Raw genomic sequence first — 18,615 nt, 5'->3', positions numbered from 1 at the left:
GTTGTGAAACTTGAAAGGATTCAGAAAAGATTTACAAGGATGTTGCTAGGTTTGGAGGATTTGAGCTATAGGGAGAGGTTGAACAGGCTGGGGCTGTTTTCCCTGGAGTGTCGGAGGCTGAGAGGTGACCTTATAGAGGTTTATAAAACCATGAGGGGCATGGATAGGATAAGTAGACAAAGTCTTTCCCCTGGGGTCGGGTAGTCCAGAACTAGAAGGCATAGGTTTAGGGTGAGAAGGGAAAGATATAAAAGAGACTTACAGGGCAACTTTTTTCAAGCAGAGGGTAATATGTGTATGGAATGAACTGTCAGAGGAAGTGGTGGAGGCTGGTACAATTGCAACATTTAAAAGGCATCCGGATGGGTGTATGAATAGGAAGGCTTTGGAGGGATTTGGGCCAGGTGCTGGAAGGTATGACTAGATTGGGTTGGAATATCTGGTCGGCATGGATGAGTTGGACGGAAGGGTTTATTTCCATGCTGTACATCTCTATAACATTCCGTCTCCTTCCCATGGGCAATCAGCCCCATTGTGTGCACAGCAAATGAAACAAATTACTCATGTGTTTGCTTTAGGTTTAGACAGCAATGTTAGTCAGAATAGCAAGGTATCTCTCCACTGCTCAGAAAGTGTTTTTGGAAATTGTGGATACCGTGTGAACATGCAGATAAGTGACATGCAGCAACCTCTGTCAGCTTCATTGAAGTGCCACCAGAGATGATATGGTCGCACACTTCTAGATTAAACATGAAACTTTTACCAAATGTTATTATTGAATATAACAGGAGGGGGGTTATGCTTCCTTTATACAAGGCACTGGTGAGACTGCATCTGGAGCACTGTTTACAGTATTGGTAACTGTACTAAAGGAAGGATATGAATGAGCTTATCTAAGGAAGGATATGAAGCGTTGGAAGCAGTTCAGAGAAGGTTTACCAGACAAATGTCTGGAATGGCGACTTTTCTTCTGAAGGAAGGAAGGACGGACACATTAGGTTTGTATCCGCTGGCATCTGAAAGAGCGAGAAGTGGTTTAGCTCAAACACAAGATCCTGTGGAGTCTTGACAGGACAGATGACGAGAGGATGTTCCCATTTATGGAAAAATCTAGAACCTGGGGTCGCTACTTACAAAATCAGGGATAGCCAATTTAAAATTGTGATAAGAAATCTTTCCCTGAAGACTGAAAGTCTTTGAAACTCTCTTCCTGGAATGATTGGGGAAACAGAGAACTTGAACAATTTTTAAGGTCAGCAGGAATAGATTCCTGTTCAGGAAAAGGATGAAAGGTTTTTAAGGGTAGTCAGAAATGCAGATTTGAGATTACATTAGATTAGATTTGAAGTTATTGAATTGAGGAGCATACCAAGTGCTGAATAGCCAACTCCAGCTCCATGTTCATATGTATGTTGTGTGAGGCACTTGAACATTCAAATGGGTCAACAGCTTGTTGACATATAATATACCTTTTACTTTTGCCAGGTCTCAATAGTAATTGATTGGTTCATTGCTGTCACGTGTACCGAGATACGGTGAAAAGTGTTGTTTGGCATGCAGTACAGGCAGAATGTGTCATACAGAATGCACAAGGTAGCAAAACACTAGGCAGAATAGAGTGTTACAGCCACACAGGAGGTTCAGAGAGAGAGAGATAAGAAATAACTTTTAAGAGGTGGGTTCAAATGTTTGATGACAGTGGAGAAGAAACTATCCTTGAATCTATTCAATATCTGTATGTATATTAAATATATATTTATGTTTTTCTTTGGAAATGGATATTGATACGATGGCTGGTACTTACTGCTCATCCTAATAACCTCTGCCACTGAGGTAATCTTTTCATCTGTCAATTCTTTACAAGTCAATAATGTATGCTAATAACAAATGGGCAGATTTCAATGAAACTTGGTGCACAGAAAATGTATGGCTCAAGGTAGATTCATTATTTTTGGCTCTGCATGCAAGTCTGGATTCCAAACCTGGAATTCTTTAAAATTCTTTCCAACTTAATGCCCTGTTAACATGAGGGTATTAGGTTGTTAAGAAGGTGTAGGTATGTACTGTACCTTTAAGAGAGAGAGAGGAAGCTGGCAAGGACTGAAAGCACAGAATATGATGAACAACTTAAAAATGTAACATTTGGTTGACACAAATTGCTGGTGCTGTGTTGCCATGGTACAAAATTCAGTTTAAATTATGTCCCAGAAACCAAAGCCCAATCGAATTTGAATTTTACTGTTTGGGATAACATCAAACCAGTGAAATGATCCAATGTTTTGGGGTAAAAAACCGGACATGTTGAACAGTTAGGGGGAAAACTGCAAAGAGCACCACAAGTACAGACTGCTAGCCAAATAGCTCTCTGAAAGGTACCTGTCCATAAGAAAAGTTGTGCAGCAGAAAACTGAAGAAAAGATGACCAAGAAAATACAGAGGAAAATCTACAAAGGAGAATCAACAAAGCTATCCCACTCCTCAAGGACTTCTTTATTTTTTAACGTATGTTGAAGCACATCATAATCCACAACACCTGGATTTGATTCCTCACTCTGCGGGGCAGTAACTAACACCTGTTTCTCCATAAAGAATTCACCTCTCTGGCTTTGTTTTATTAGACCAGTATTGGAGAGTGGGAGGTAACGACCGGTTTAAGAGAAAGGAGTTGTAAATAGTTGTGGTTTAATGTTCTCTATTGGACTTAAGAAAAAAATTGTTAATTTTGCTTTAAACAGTGACATCTGGGATGGCTAGTTGCCTCTGAAAATTTAACATATTCCAGGAGAAGATGAGCTTCTCTGTGTGTTGGGTTTAAGGGGTTTGCCCTGTGTCGTAACAGTTTGAGTGCTCATTGCTGGGAGTTGAACAGTTTGAGGGCTCTTGGATTTGTTTTGGACAGGTTTAGGCAGATCCAGTCTGATATTTGGACAAATTTGAATAGATTTGGGGTACACAAAAAGCCCAGCAGATTTAAACACTTGTTGGTTAATGTTCTAGATCTTTAAATAAAACGGAGGTAAGACAATTTGTTTAATTTCTGTTACTTGTAGTTGGTTAAATTGAAAGTGAGAGAAATGGCTCTTAAAATTGCTGAAGCGATTCTGGGGTTTGAAGATGATTCCCAAATTTGCCAAGTTTAGAAAGAAAAGACCGTACTATTAGAATTAGCAAAGAGGTTAGCATTGGATTTAACTAAGGACAAAAGCAAAGCTGAAATTGTAATGGAATTACTCAAACACTTAGAGATGTCAGAGACACAGACAAGTGCAGTAGTGTTAGAAAAACATAAATTACAATTGAGAAAAATGGAGTTAGAAGATAAACAAAGAGAGAGAGAGAGAGAGAGAGAAGAGAGAGGGGCGGAAGAAAGAGAGAGAAGATTCTTAGCTGAGCAAAATGATAGAGCATTTGAACTGGAAAAGTGGAGACTTAGTCAGCAAAGTCAAGGTTACAGGATGGAGATTAAAAGAGAAGGTAGTGATATATACAAATACGTCAAAACTCTACCCACATTTTGATGAGAAAATTATCGAAGCCTTCTTTATTTCATTGAAAACGTGGCTCGGCAGATGAGGTGGTCCGAGGAGTTATGGGTAATGTTAGTTCAGACTAAACTGGTAGGTAGTGCTAGTGAGGTATTTGCCGTGCTGTCAGTTGAGGGGTCAGATAATATGAAGAAGTCAAACAGGATATTTTAAGTGCTTATGAATTGGTACAAGACAGCGGTCCAGAAACATAAAGAAGGAACCAAGTCAGACTTACGTTGAGTTTGAAAGAATAAAACATAGTCATTTTGACAGATGGGTGCAGGCCTTAAAGATAGATAAGACCTATAAGGCTCTAAGAGAGAGTATTCAGCTGGAGGAGTTTAAAAACTCACTTCCAGAGATTTAGGCATTCACGTGGAGGAACAGCAAGTTCAGGAAATGAGAAGGACAGCAGAATTAGCGGATGTTGGTGCATAAGACAAGATTCCGGACAGAATTTCATCTGTGAGGGATAGAAGTTAGGAGAAGGGGAGATCCTACTGTATAACAAAGAGTGAAGACACTGGTAAGTGTTTACCACAGGTTGAAAAAGAAGCCCAAGACAGTGGAAAGGAGGTGAAAGACCTCAGGTGTTTCTACTGTAGTAAAATGGGACACGTTAAATCACAGTGTTGGTCATTAAAGAAAGGCACTGTGGGAAAAGCTGTGGTAAAAGAAGTTAAGCCCGTGGCATGAATGAAAGTAGTAAAGGAAACCCAAGAAGAGCGAGGAGCTGCAGGAGAGTGCACAGCCTGGGTTGGTACCAGGTATGGAATTAGTGCCTGACCTCTATAAAAAATTCGCCTCTGTGGGTAAAGTTTACTCAGAAAGAACAGGGGGAGAAAAACAAGAATTTATAATTTTGAGAGATACAGGATCTAACCAGTTGCTGATAGTAAGGGATGAGTGAATATGTACTCTTTCTGATCTGTTACCTGAAAGTGAGGCAATTTGTGGGATAGATGGACAGAAATGTAGCATTCCCCTGTGTAAGATCAGGTTGAAGTGCCAACTTAAGACTGGGGAAGTTACAGTGGGAATGATTGACAGAGGCTCAGTTCCAGGAATCCAGTTTGTTCTTGGGAATTATTTGGCAGGATCCAAGGTGGGAGACACCCCTTGTTGTGGAAAAGCCCAAGGAAGATCAAGAAACAGAGAGACTAAAAGAAAAATATCCTGGTGTTTTCCCATACTGTGTAGTAACAAGATCTCACTATCATAAGTCATGACACAAAGAAAAGCTGAAGAGGAGGATGAAGGAGCTGAGGTTCAGTTAGAGCACACACTGTTTGACGTAATGGTGCAGGAAAAACCTGAACAGGCAGAGGGTCAGATACAAGTGTTTAGTCCTGAAAGGCTAAGGGAGTTGCAACAGAAAGTTAAGATGATAAAGGATATATAAGTGGATGCTTACACTGACAAGGAAGGAGACAATATTTCTGAGGGTTATTATCTGAAAGATAGAAATGGAGACCCCGACAGATTAGTGCAGAGGAGAAATCTTTTTAGATAAGATTCTCTACAGAGTGGAAGCAGGTCCTTCGGCCCAATAAGTCCACACCGACTCTCCAAAGAGCAACATACCCAGACTCATTTCCCTACATTTACCCCTGACTAATTCACCTCACACCACAGGCATTGTAGCCTGGCCAAATCCCCTAACCTGCACAATTTTGGATTGTGGGAGGAAACCAGAGCACCCGGAGTCAACCTGCGCAGACACGGGGAGAATGTGCAAACTTCACACAGACAGTCGCCCGAGGCTAGAATCAAACCCAGGTCCCTGGCGCTGAGAGGCAGCAGTGCTAACCACTGAGCCACCGTGCTGCATGTATAGGGCCAAAACGCACCAGATTGTGTTGCCGGTACCATACAGACAGGAGGTGTTTCGGGTAGCACATGAACTATCTGTAGGAGGTCACCTAGGTGTATGAAAGACTCAGGCTAAGGTACAAAAAAATTTTTTATTGGCCTAGACTGCGCAAGGATGTGGTTAACTTTTGCCACATGTCATACATGCCAAATGGTAGGTAAGCCATAGGCAGTAATAAAACCAGCACCTTTGTTGCCAATTCCCACTTTCGAAGAACATTTCACACGGGTTATAATTGATTGTGTAGGACCCCTCCTGAGAACCAAAAGTGGGAACCAATACTTGTTAACCATAATGGATGTGTCTCCCAGATTTCCCGAGGCAATTCCATTATGGAGTATTATGGCAAAAAGATCGGTATAAGAGTTAGTAGGTTTCTTCACGTGGTTTGGGCTATCCAGAGAGATTCAGTCAGACCAAGGGTCTAATTTTACTGCTAGATTGTTTAAGGTGGTTATGGATAGCTTCGGTATAGAGCACTTTAAATCAAGTGTACATCATCCTGAATCCCAGATAGCTACAGAAAGGTAGCATCAGACCTTGAAGACTATGTTGAGAGCATACTGTCAGGATTACCTGAACGATTGGGATAAAGGTAACCCATTAGTATTGTTTGCCATTAGAGATGCCCCAAACAAATCTACTCAGGTTACTACCTTTGAGTTAATATTCAGACATGAAGTGAGAGGCCCTTTGAAATTAATTAAAAAAAACACGAAAATCAGAGATCTCAAACTTAGATTATGTATCAGAGATGAGGGAGAGATTAAATTGATTAGGTGAGTAAGCTAAACAGCACCTAAAGAGGGCACAGTGTGGAATGAAGCAGCTAGTAGAAGATCCCTTCAAAGCCAGGTTTAGTGGTCCCTATCAGATTGAGAAAAAGTTGAGTCAGGTGAACTATCTAGTACAGGTGCGAGATAGAAAAAGAATGGTATTGAGTATGTCGTGTGAACATGTTGAACTATTTTATACTCGAGAAAAAGAACTGGAGAAACAGGTGTTAGTTACTGCCCCACAGACTGAGGAATCAAATCCAGATGTTGTGGATTATGATGTGCTTCAAAATATGTTAAAAATGAAGAAGTCCTTGTGGAGTAGGATAGATATTTGTCTCAGGAACAAAGAACACAGTTGAAAAGTTTTTTACTGCATTGTAAGAACATATGCAGGAATAAGATGGGGAGGACTAATGCTATTATACATGAAGTAGACACAGGGAACACTGCTCTAATAAAACAACACCCCTATCAGCTTAATCCTTTCGAGACCAGGCAGGTCCAGATGGAGGTGGAGGCCGTGCTCAACAAGAACATGATCAAACCAAGCCAGAGTGAATGGAGTTCACCAATCGTCTTAGTTCCCAAACCGGATGGGACTCAACGATTCTGCATGGATTATCGGGCTGTCCATGCCGTTACAAAATCAAACTCATATCCAATTCCTAGATTTGAGGACTATAACAAGAAAGTCGGATAAGCCAGTTACATTACCAAGTTGGATTTACTGTGTGGTTTATGGAAGGTACCTCTATCAGAGATGGTGAAAGGAATTTCTGTTTTTAACCCCAAATGGGCTACATCAATTCAAAATGATGCCTTTTGGAATGAAGAATGGCCCGTCACATTTCAAAGACTCAGGAACAAAATTGTGGCTGGATTAACAAACTGTGCAGTCTATCTGAATGATGTAGTGATCAGTAGTAAGTCCTGGAAAGATCACATGGTACAGTTGGCAGAGCTCTTTCAATGAATCCAAGAAGCAAAACTGGTATTAAACTTAAACAAAATGGAATTTGTGAAAGCAGAGACATAACATCGGTCATGGAAGGTTGACCCAACGGAACGCAAAGACAAAGGTCATCGAGGAATTTCCGCGACTGACCTCAAAGAAAGAGGTGCTTCAATTTTTGGGACTAAGCAGGTTCTATTGGAAGTTTGTTCCAAACTTCAATTGTGTAGTGGCACCGCTAAGCTATTTGCTGAAGAAGGACATAAAATTTCAGTGGACAGAACAATGCCAGGAGGTATTTGACCAATTGAAAGCAATATCAACCACTGCACCAGTTTTAGCTACACCCAACTTTTCAAAACCCTTCAAAGTTGCCATCGATGCTAGTGACATAGGAGTTGGAGCTGTACTGCTACAGGAAGATGATGATGGGATTGAACTGCCAGTTGGTTACTTTTTGAAGAAACTGAGGAGGAAATACTCCACGATCGAAAAAGAACTATTGAGTTTGATACTGGCCTTACAATATTTTAATGTGTATGTCATCAACAATGTGCCAGAGAAGGTTGTGTGCACGGATCATAATCCTTTTACATTGTTGAAACATTTTAAAGACAAAAATATGAGACTATTTCATTGGAGTCTTATGTTACAGACTTTTAATTTATAAATTGTACATGTTGCAGGTCGTAAGAATGTAATCACAGATGCATTATCATGGATTTAACAGATAAAGTATAGATAATATTGGTATCTATTCAATGTTTTATATATATGTGGGAATAAGTTAGTATAAACTTAGATTAAAGTCATATGTATGTCATGGTAATGTGGTTAAGGAATAGAGAAAAAGAAATGAAACCATCTTTTCATTATGATGGTTTATTTTTCTCTTAAGGGGGGAGGTGTTATGAAGTTGCAGGTGTGTACTGTACCTTTAAGAGAGAGAGGATCCTGGCAAGGACTGAATGAATGCTCAGACTGTGCTGAACAATTTAAAAATGTACCATTTGGTGACACAAAGTAGTTGGTGCTGTGTTGCCATGGAACAGAAACAAATTCAAATTTTGCGTATCAATTTAAGTATTGCCCCAAACACCAAAATCCAATTGAATTTGAATTTTACTGTTTGGGATGACATCAAGCCAATGAAATGATCTGATGTTCTGGGGTATAAAACTGGGCATTTGTTTTACAGTTAGGAGGAGAACTGCAAAGAGCTGCCAAGCGACAACTGTCAGCAGAATAGCTCTCTGAAACGTACCTGTCCATAAGAAAAAGTGTGCAGCAGAAGACAGAAGCGATGACCCTGGAGAATACAGAGGAAATACTACAAAGGACAATCGACAAAGCTGATTGGTTTTGAAACACGAGTATTTTTGTGTAAATCTTAAATGTTTTTTTTAATTGGACCAGTATTGTAGAGTGGGAGATAAAAGATAGATGTATGAGAAAGGAGTTGTAAATAGTAGTGGTTTTGATGTTCTCTATTGGACTTAAGGAATAAAATTGTTAGTTTTTACTTGACCATCTGGGATGGTTTTATGCCTCTGGAAATTTAACAGATTACGATGTGAGGTGAGCTTCTCCGTGTGTCAGATTTAAATTAGTAGAGAAGTTTACCCTGTGTCGTAACATGGGCCATTTTAATTATTTATGAATTGGTACCAGAAGCGTATAGACTGCAGTTCAGAAACAAAATAGGAACCAGGTCAGACTTATGTTGAGTTTGAAAGAATAAAACATAGTCATTTTGACAGATGTGTGCGGGCATTAAAAATAGATAAGACCAATAACTGGAGCAGTTTAAAAACTCACTTCCAAAGATGGTAAGAGTTCATGTGGAGGAACAGAAAGTTCAAGAAGTGAGAAGGGCAGCAGAATTAACAGATGAGTACATGGTGGTGCATAAGACAAGATTCCAGTCAGAATTTTATCCTCTGAGGGGTAGAAGTTGGGAGAAAGGAAGTTTCTACAATCTGAAACAAAGAGTAGAGAACACTGGTAAGTGTTTGCCACAGGTTAAAAAGAAGCCCAGGAGGGTGGAAAGGAGGTGAATGGCCTCAGGTGTTTCTACTGTGGTACACGAAAAGTCACAGCACTGGTTGATAGAGAAAGGCTTTCTTGGGAAAAAATGTGGTGAAAGGAGCCAAGTCAGTGGCATTAGTGAAAGTAGTAAAGGAAACCCCAAGAAGAGCAGAGGAGCTACAGGAGAGTGCCAGGGGTTGGGTATGGGGTTAGCGCTTGATCTCTATAAATAATTCACCTCTGTGGGTAAAATTTATTTGGAAAGAACAGGAAGAGAAGGACAGGAAGTTATAATTTTGAGGGATATAGGATCCAACCAGTATTTAATAGTAAGAGATGAGCGAATTTGCACTCTTTCTGATCTGTTACCCGAGAGCGTGGGTAATTTGTGGGATAGATTGACAGATATTTAGCATTCTGCAAGTAAGATCAGATTTGAGTGCCAACTCAAGACTGGGGAAGTAACAGTGGGAGTAATTGACAGAGTGTCAGTTCCAGGAATCCAGTTTATTTTGGGATTGATATGGCAGGGTCCAAGGTGGGAGTGACACCCCTTGTGTGGAGAACTGCAAAGAGCACCAACAAGTACAGACTGCTCACCAAATAGCTCGCTGAAAGGTTTGGATCAGAGTGGTGCTGAAAAAGCACAGCACGTCAGGCAGCATCCGAGGAGCGGGGAAATCGACGTTTCGGGCAAAAAGCCCTTCAGCTCTGAAAGGTACCTGTCCAGAAGAAAGGTTATGCAGCAGAAAACCGAAGAAAAGAAGACCCAGGAAAATACAGAGGAAAATCTACAGAGGCGAATCAACAGCTAGCTATTTTATTTCTTTTTGAAATGCGAACTGTTTGGAAATCTTTATAGTTTTTTTATCGGACCAGGATTGTAAAGTGAAAGGTAAAAGATCAGTTTAAGAAAAGGAGTTGTAAATAATTGTTGTTTTAATGATAACTTGTGGATTTAAAGAACAAAATTGTTAAGTTTTATTTTAAACTGTGAGATCTGGGATAGTTCTTTGCTTCTCAAAATTTAACAGATTACAGCAGAAAGTGAGCTTCTCTGTGTGTCGGGTTTAAATTAGCAGAGAGGTTTACCCCATGTTGTAACAGTTTGGGGGCTCGTTCTGGGAAGATGATGATGGGATTGAACTGCCAGTTGGTTACTTTTCGAAGAAACTCAATATCCACCAGAGGAAATACTCCACGATTAAAAAAGAACTATTGAATTTGATACTGGCCTTACAATATTTTAATGTGTATGTCATGAATAATATGTCAGAGACGGTTGTGTACATGGATCACAATCCTCTTACATTGTTGAAACATTTTAAAGACAAGAATATGAGACTATTTCATTGGAGTCTTATATTACAGACTTTTAATTTATAAATTGTACATGTTGCAGGTCAAAAGAATGTAATCGCAGATGCATTATCGAGGATTTAACTGATAAAGTATAGATAGGATTGATATTTATTCAATGTTATACATATGTGGGAAGAAGTTAGTATGAACTTAGATTGAAGTCATACATATGTCATGATAATGTGGTTAATGAAGAGAGAAAAATACTGAAGCCATCTTTTCATTATAATGGTTCGTTTTTCCTTCAGGGGAGAGGTGTTCTGAAGGTTTACGTTTAAGAGAGAGACGAAGCTGGCAAGGACTGAAAGCACAGAGTGTGCTGAACAATTTAAAATGTAATATTTGGTTGACAAAAAATAGCTGGTGATGTGTTGCCATGGAACAAAAACAAAGTCAAATTCAGCGGATCAGTTTACATTATGCCTCAGAGGCCATAATCCAATCGAATTTGATTTTTACTGTTTGGGATGACATCAAACCAATGAAATGATCTGATGTTTTGGGACATTTTCAACAGTTAGGGGGAGAACTGCATACAGCACCAACAAGTACAGACTGCTAGCCAAATAGTTCTCCTAAACGTACCTTTCCATAAGAAAAGTTGTGCAGCAGAAGACAGAAGAAAAGACGACCCAGAAAAATACAGAAGAAAATCTACAAAGGTGTATCGACAAAGCTGGCAAGTTTTGAAACATGATGAATTTTAAAATAAATCTTAATCGGGGTTTATTTTATCAGACCAGTGGTGTAGAGTGGGAGGTAAAAGATAGGTTTGAGAGAAAGGAGTTGTAAATAGTTGTGGTTTTAATGTTCTGTGTTGGATCTAAAGAATAAAATTAATTTTACTTTAAATAGTGAAACCTGGGATGATTCTTTGCCTCTGAAAATTTAACAGATTCCAGCGCAAAGTATGTCAAGTTTAAATTAGCAGAGGGGTTTACCTCCTGTTGTAACAAGGTGAATTAGCTATTGACTTAGAATGGTCTGGAATGTCTGTTGTGATGCAGTTTGCCAAAATTTATCCATTTCCTAGCTGTCAAAGACCTGCAGTAGTTATTCCAGGGAATTATGTCTTTCAACAAAACTCTTCCTAGTATCTGCAATGCTGGAAATTTTGTTAGTGGATGGTTGAAAAGCCTGTATCGATGTAAAATGTTCTTTTTCTCCCTGACCAGGTGAGGACGCAGTAGTTTAATGGTTGCTGGAGACAATCAAATCAGTAGCAATTGTTTACTTCATTTGAATGTCTTCAGATATGGGTCATGATTTGGAGATGCCGGTGTTGGACTGAGGTGTACAAAGTTAAAAATCATACAACACCAGGTTATAGTCCAATAGGTTTAATTGGAAGCACACTAGCTTTCGGAGCGACGCACCTTCATCAGGTGATTGCGATCGAGCCCTCCACAATCACCTGATGAAGGAGCGTCGCTCCGAAAGCTAGTGTGCTTCCAATTAAACCTATTGGACTATAACCTGGTGTTGTGTGATTTTTAACTTCAGATATGGGAGTCTAGAATATTGGAGATTTGTGGGTTTGTGAGATTATTCATGGTTAACAGACACCTTTTATCCGTAAGTTGCAAAGTAGCAGTTAACCAACTGTATAAGCAAACAGGAAGTTGAAGTTTACTTTTGAGATTCAGAATACACGAAGAGGAATAGTGCTGTGATGTGTTCCTGCAGGACGTGTAAGTGGTACTGCCAATAGTTAGAACAGTTGCTAGTCTACACCTTGCGCTGCTCAGAAATGCTTGTGATCTGGACAAATTACCACCCAGGCACATGAAACAAAGCCCTGAGCAGTAATGGATAATGTGGTTGTGGAGCTAATTCCCAGTATAACCCACACAATAAAAGTGAACATAATCGAACATTCTTGTTCAATAGAAGAAACAATTAGAACGGTTTTTAAAAAAAAGATGAGCAAGACTAGGTAATGAATTAAACTGCATCAAATGGAATTCTGCAAATCTTTGTTACATTTTAAAATGTAATTGATGTGGAAAAATCATTCCATCTGTATGCACATGTTTCTGTGCCATAACTGATGTATTGATTTATCGATCTATCTATGCACATACCCAGCACTATATGTACAGCTATCTCCTTCTGTCGTTATTTTTATTTCTGTATGCTGTTACAATTCCCATAGAGGTGTGAACAACTTTCAAAAGGTACTTAAATTTGCTGTAATTGGGAAGATTACACACAAGACTGCAAATTTTAAACATTCAGAGGTGCTGGAAAAGCACAGCAGGTCAGGCAGCATCCGAGGAGCAGGAGAGTCGACATTTCGAACATAAGCCCTTCATCAGGAATGTGGTGGGGGGTGGGGGGGGAGCGGGGGGAGGGGGGGAGGGGGTGTGGGAAGGGGGGCTGAGAGATAAATAGGAGGTGGGGGTAGGACTGGTGGGAAAGGTAGCTGGGATGTTGATAGGTAGATGGAGATGGGAGGTGATGGTGATAGGTCAGAAGGGAGGGTGGAGCAGGTGGGTGGGAAGGAAGATGGACAGGTAGGACAGTTAATGAGAGCAGTGCCGAGTTAGAGGTTTGTATCTGGAATGAAGTGGGAAGAGGAGAGATGAAGAACTGGTGAAATCGACATTGATGCCCTGTGTTTGAAAGGTCCCAAGGTGGAAGATGAGGTGGCCTGGATTTGGTGATGGAGGAGGCCCAGAACATACATGTCTTTGGCAGAATGGGTGGGGAAGTTGAAGTGATTGGCCACAGGGTCTTGGGGTTGTTTAGTGCAGGTGTCCCAGAGATGTTCCATGAAATTTTCTGTAAGTTGGCGTCCTGTCTCCCCAGTGTAGAGAAGGCCACATTGAGAGTAACGGACACAGTAGACGAGGTGTTTGGATGGGCAGGCAAGTCTCTGCTATGTGGAAGAATCCTTTGGGGCCTTGGATGGAGGAAAGGGAAGAGGTGTGGTCACAGGTTTTACATCTAAAAGGCAAATCCTAAAAAGCATTAAGGTGGACAAGTCCCCAGGTCCAGATGGGATTGATCCCAGGTCATTGAGAGAAGCAAGAGAGGAAATAGCTGGGGCCTTAACAATATCTTTGCAACATCCTTGAACACGGGTAAGATCCTGGAGGACTGGAGAATTGCTAATGTTGTCCCCTTGTTTAAGAAGGATAGCAAGGATAATCCAGTTAATTATGGACTAGTGAGCCTGACTTCAATGGTAGGGAAGCTGCTGGAGAAGATACTGAGGAATAGGATCAATTTACATTTAGAAGAAAATGGGCTAGTCAGTAATAGGCAGTGTGGTTTTATGCAGGGAAGGTCATGTCTTACCAACTTAATGGAATTCTTTGAGGAAGTGACAAAGTTGATCGATGAGGAAGGGCTGTAGATGCCATATATATGGACTTCAGTGAGGCATTTGATAAGATTCCCCATGGTAGGCTGATGGAGAAGGTGAAGTCGCATGGGGTCCAGGGTGTACTAGCTAGATGGATAGAGAACTGGCTGGGCAACAGGAGACAGAGAATAGTAGTGGAAGGGAGTTTCTCAAAATGTTGAACTGTGATCAGTGGTGTCCCACAAGGATCCGTGCTGGGACCACTGTTGTTTGTGATACACATCAATGATCTGGAGGAAGGTATAGGTGGTCTGATTAGCAAGTTTGCAGATGACATTAAGATTGGTGGAGTAGCAGATAGTGAGTTGGACTGTCAGAGAATGCAACAGAATATAGATAGATTGGAGAGATTTTCCTGCCCATTCAAACACCTCATCTACTGTGTTGTTGCTCTCAAAGTCGTAACCTCTACCTTGGGGGATCCAGGACACCAACACATGGAGCGGTTCAGTGAACATCTCTGGGACACACGCACCAAGCAACACCACCGCCCTGTGGCCGATCACTTCAACTCCCCGTCCCACATCCCCAAGGACATGCAAGTCCTGGGCCTCCTCCACCATCAAACCCTAGACACCCGAAGCCTGGAAAAAGAATGCCTCATCTTCCACCTTGGGACACTCCAACCACACAGCATCAATATCAATTTCACGAGTTTCTTCATTTCCCCACCCCCCACCTTATTCCAGATCCAACTCTCCAACTCAATATTGCCCTCTTGACCTGTCCTACCTGTCCATCTTCCTTCCCACCTGTCCACTCCACCCTCCTTTCCGACCTATCACCATCATTCCCCCACCTCCATTGACCTATCGCCTTCCCATCTACCTTCCATCCAGCCCATCCCCACCCTCCTATTTATCTTTCAGCCCCCTTTCCCCACCCCCACATTCCTGATGAAGGGCTTAAGCCCAAAACATTGACTCTCCTGCTCCTTGGATGCTACCTGAATTGCTGTCCTTTTCCAGTACCAAATGTTTCGACTCTGATCTCCAGTATCTTCAATCCTCACTCTTTCCTAGTCACTGCAAATATTAAGACTTTATAAAATTCATTCACAGGATACAGAAGTTGTTGGCTATCCCGGCGTTTATTGCCCATCCAAGCATTTTGACCCAGCGACACTGAAGGAATGGCAATAGATTTCCATGTCAGGATGGTGAGTGGCTTGGAGGGGAACTTGCAGGGGTTGGTGTTCCCATATACCTGGTGCCGTTGTCCTTTCAGGTGGAAGTGGTTATGGATTTGGAATGTGTTGTCCCAGGATCTTTGGTGAATTTCCGCTATGCATCTTATAGATAATAAACACTACTGGCTACTGAGCATTGGTGGTAGAGGGAGTGAATGTTTGTGGATATGGTGCCATTCAAGCAGCTGGATGGTGTCAAGCTTCTTGAGTCTTATTGGAGCTATCCCCATCCAGGCAAGTGGGGAGTATTCCATCACACTCCTGACTTGGGCCGTGATTGTTTTTTGATGAATGAGGAGATGAGTTACACATCACAGGATTCTCGTCTCTAGCCTGGTCTTTCCCCACAGTATTTATATGGCTGGTCCAGTTCAGTTTCTGATCAGTAGTAACTTCCCAGGATTTTGATAGTGGGGATTTCAGTGATGATAATGGCATTGAATGTAAAGGGGCAGAGGTTAGACTGTCTCTTATTGGAGATGGTCATTGTCTGAAACTTGTGTCATGTGAATATTATTTGCTACTTGTCAACCCAAGCCTGGTGATTGTCCACATCTTATTGTATTTGAGCATGGACTGGTCTAGTATCTGATAAAGGGCTTTTGCCCAAAACGTCGATTTTCCTGTTCCTCAGTTGCTGCCTGAACTGCTGTGCTTTTCCAGCACCACACTCTCGCTTCTAATTTCCAGCATCTGCAGTCCACACTTTAGCCTGGTCCACAATCTGAGGAGTCATGAAAGCTGAAAAGTATTGTGCAATCACCAGTGAATATTTCTAATTCTAACTTTATGATGGGAATATCTCATTGAAGCAGTTGAAGATGGGCCCAGAACATGACCTTGAAAACCTCAAACAATGATGTCCTGGACTTGAAATGCTTTACCTTGAACAACCACAGCCATCTTCCCATGTGCCAGGTATGATTCCAAACAGTGGAGAGTTTGCCCTGGATTCCCATTGACATTAGTTTTGCTTGGGTTCCTTAATGCCACACTTGGTTGAATAAGACCTTGATGCCAAGGGCTGTCACTCTCCCCTCACCTCTGGAGTTCAGCTCTTTTGTCCCGATTTGAACCAAGGCTGTAATGAGGTCAGGAACTGAGTGGCCCCGGTGGAACCCAAACTGGGTGTCACTGAGCAGGTTATTGCTGAGCAAGTGCTGCTTAGCACTGTCAATGACACCTTCCATCACTTTACTAATGATCGCGAGTGTACAGATGGGACAGTAATTGCTGGATTGGATTTGTCGTGCTTTTTGGAAACAGGACACTCAGCTTCGTTCCAGCAAAACTGGTATCATCACCTCAGCTCCAGGACATCTCTACAGGAGTTCCTCAGTGTACTGTCCCAGACCCAATTACCTTCAGCTGCTTCATCAATGACCTTTCCTCCATTGTAATGCCAGAAATGGCAATCTTTGATGCAACTACACAATGTTCAGTGTAATTTGTGACTCCTCAGATACTGAAATAGTCCATCAAATGCAGCAAGACTTGGACATTATCTAGATTTGGTCTGACAAGTAAGAAATGATATACACAAATGTCAGGTGACAGCAATCTCCAAAGACAGAGCATGTAGCCATTGCGCATTAACAGATAATACCATTACCATTACCGAATCCCCCACCATCAACATCTTGGGGATTACCATGAACCAAAGACTCAATTGGACTTGCCATATAAACACAATGGCCACAAGAGTAGACAACTGAGGAATTCATTTCCTGACTTTCCAAAGCCTGTTCATCATCTACAAGGTACAAGTCAGAGTGTGATTGAATCCTCCCCACTTGCCTAGATGAGTTCAGCTCTAACAACAATCAAGAACCTTGACACCATCAGGAAAGCAGTCACAAAGCAGCCCGCTTAATTGGTATCACATTCGCAAATGTTTGCTCGCTCCACCACTGATGCTCAGTAGCAGCAGCCCATATTATCTGCAAGACGCAATGCAGAAATTCACAGGAATTTCTGAGGATTTTCAAAACCCAATGAAGGACAAGGGCAGCAGATACCTGGGAACACCACCACCTGGAAGTTTCCCTCCAAGCTACTCACCACCCTGACTTGGAAATACATCACCGATCCTTCAGTGGCACTGGGTCAAAACCTGGAATTCCCTCCTTCATGATTTTATTATCTACCTATAGCACATGGACTACCGTGGTTCAAGAAGGCAGCTCACCACCATTTTCTCAAGGGCAACTAGTGATGAGCAATAAATGCTGCCACTGCCCACATCCCATGAGCGAATAATAAAGCCTGATGTGAATTTGGTCCTAAATAGCAGTCAGCCAGGTAGGCAATTTGGGCATCTTGGTGGTTTAACTGGAATTATACACATTTTGGGATGTCTTGTGAAATAGTGGGGCACAATTTATCCAAGTCTTTTCCCAGTTAAGTTATGGCAAAACTCTAACTTACAATGTGACGAACACATAGCCATCACAAGTGCACAATCCCCTGATGTCATGACTAAAATGGAAAAGTATTGCAAAAGCAATTATGGCCATGAGTTAATCCCTTTTCTAAACAATGTTGACTGCAGAAAATTCCTAGCATTGTAATAGTAACTCTGGTTAACTTTTAGAAAACTAATGCCCTCGTTGAGTGACCTTTCACCTCTGCCACAATTATAATCAAATCTTAACTGCTTTTAAGTGACCTGATGTGGAGTAGGACTGGGGTGGACAAAGTTAAAGATCACACAGCACCAGATTATTGACAAGAGCTTTATTTAGAAGTACAAGCCTTTGGAGAGTTGCTCCATTGTCAGGTAGCTACTGGGGCAGGATCATAGGACACAGACTTTAGAATAAAAGATCAAAGTGTCTTACTTAATAGATGATACTTTGATCTTTTATTATAAAGTTTGTGTCCTATGATCCTGCCCCACAAGCTACCTGATGAAGGAGCAGCGCTCTGAAAGCTAGTGCTTCCAAATAAAGCTGTTGGACTATAATCTGGTGTTGTGTGATCTTTAACTTTAACTAATCTGATCTTGGGCATCTCCAAACCCTGCGATTACCCCTGGCATAATATTGCTCACCTTAGTGTCTTGCTCGACACCACATGCATGCACCACACTCGCACACCATCAGGGTGAATTAAAGCATAGCTCATGAGGTTGAAAATTTGGATTTTGGATTGATCTCAATGATTATATCTGTTTCATCAATTTTTACACATGTTTGCCTGTACTTGTCTAGATTCTAGGTATAAATTATATAAGTGAACAAATAAGTCATTGTGTACTGAATGGTTAGTTTTGCCACCACTGTCTGTGGTAGTATTTCAGCAAAATAGAATATCATAATCCCAATGACTTTCCAAAATCAAAACAGTGTGGATACTGGAAATCTGAAATAAGAACAAAATAAAGCTGGTAAACTCTATGCAGGTCAGACAGGAGTTTAAAGTGTCTTTTTTTTGCTGTTTCGTCAGGTTATTTAATTTGCCTTGGCCTTCACCCTATCACAGACCTTCCTTGTTCTTCCTGTTCTCTCTGCTCCCCTCTGTCCACAGGTTTGCA

Source organism: Hemiscyllium ocellatum, chromosome 37 (assembly GCF_020745735.1).
Source record: "Hemiscyllium ocellatum isolate sHemOce1 chromosome 37, sHemOce1.pat.X.cur, whole genome shotgun sequence".
Taxonomy (NCBI): domain Eukaryota; kingdom Metazoa; phylum Chordata; class Chondrichthyes; order Orectolobiformes; family Hemiscylliidae; genus Hemiscyllium; species Hemiscyllium ocellatum.
Note: the sequence above shows the minus strand (reverse complement) of the source record.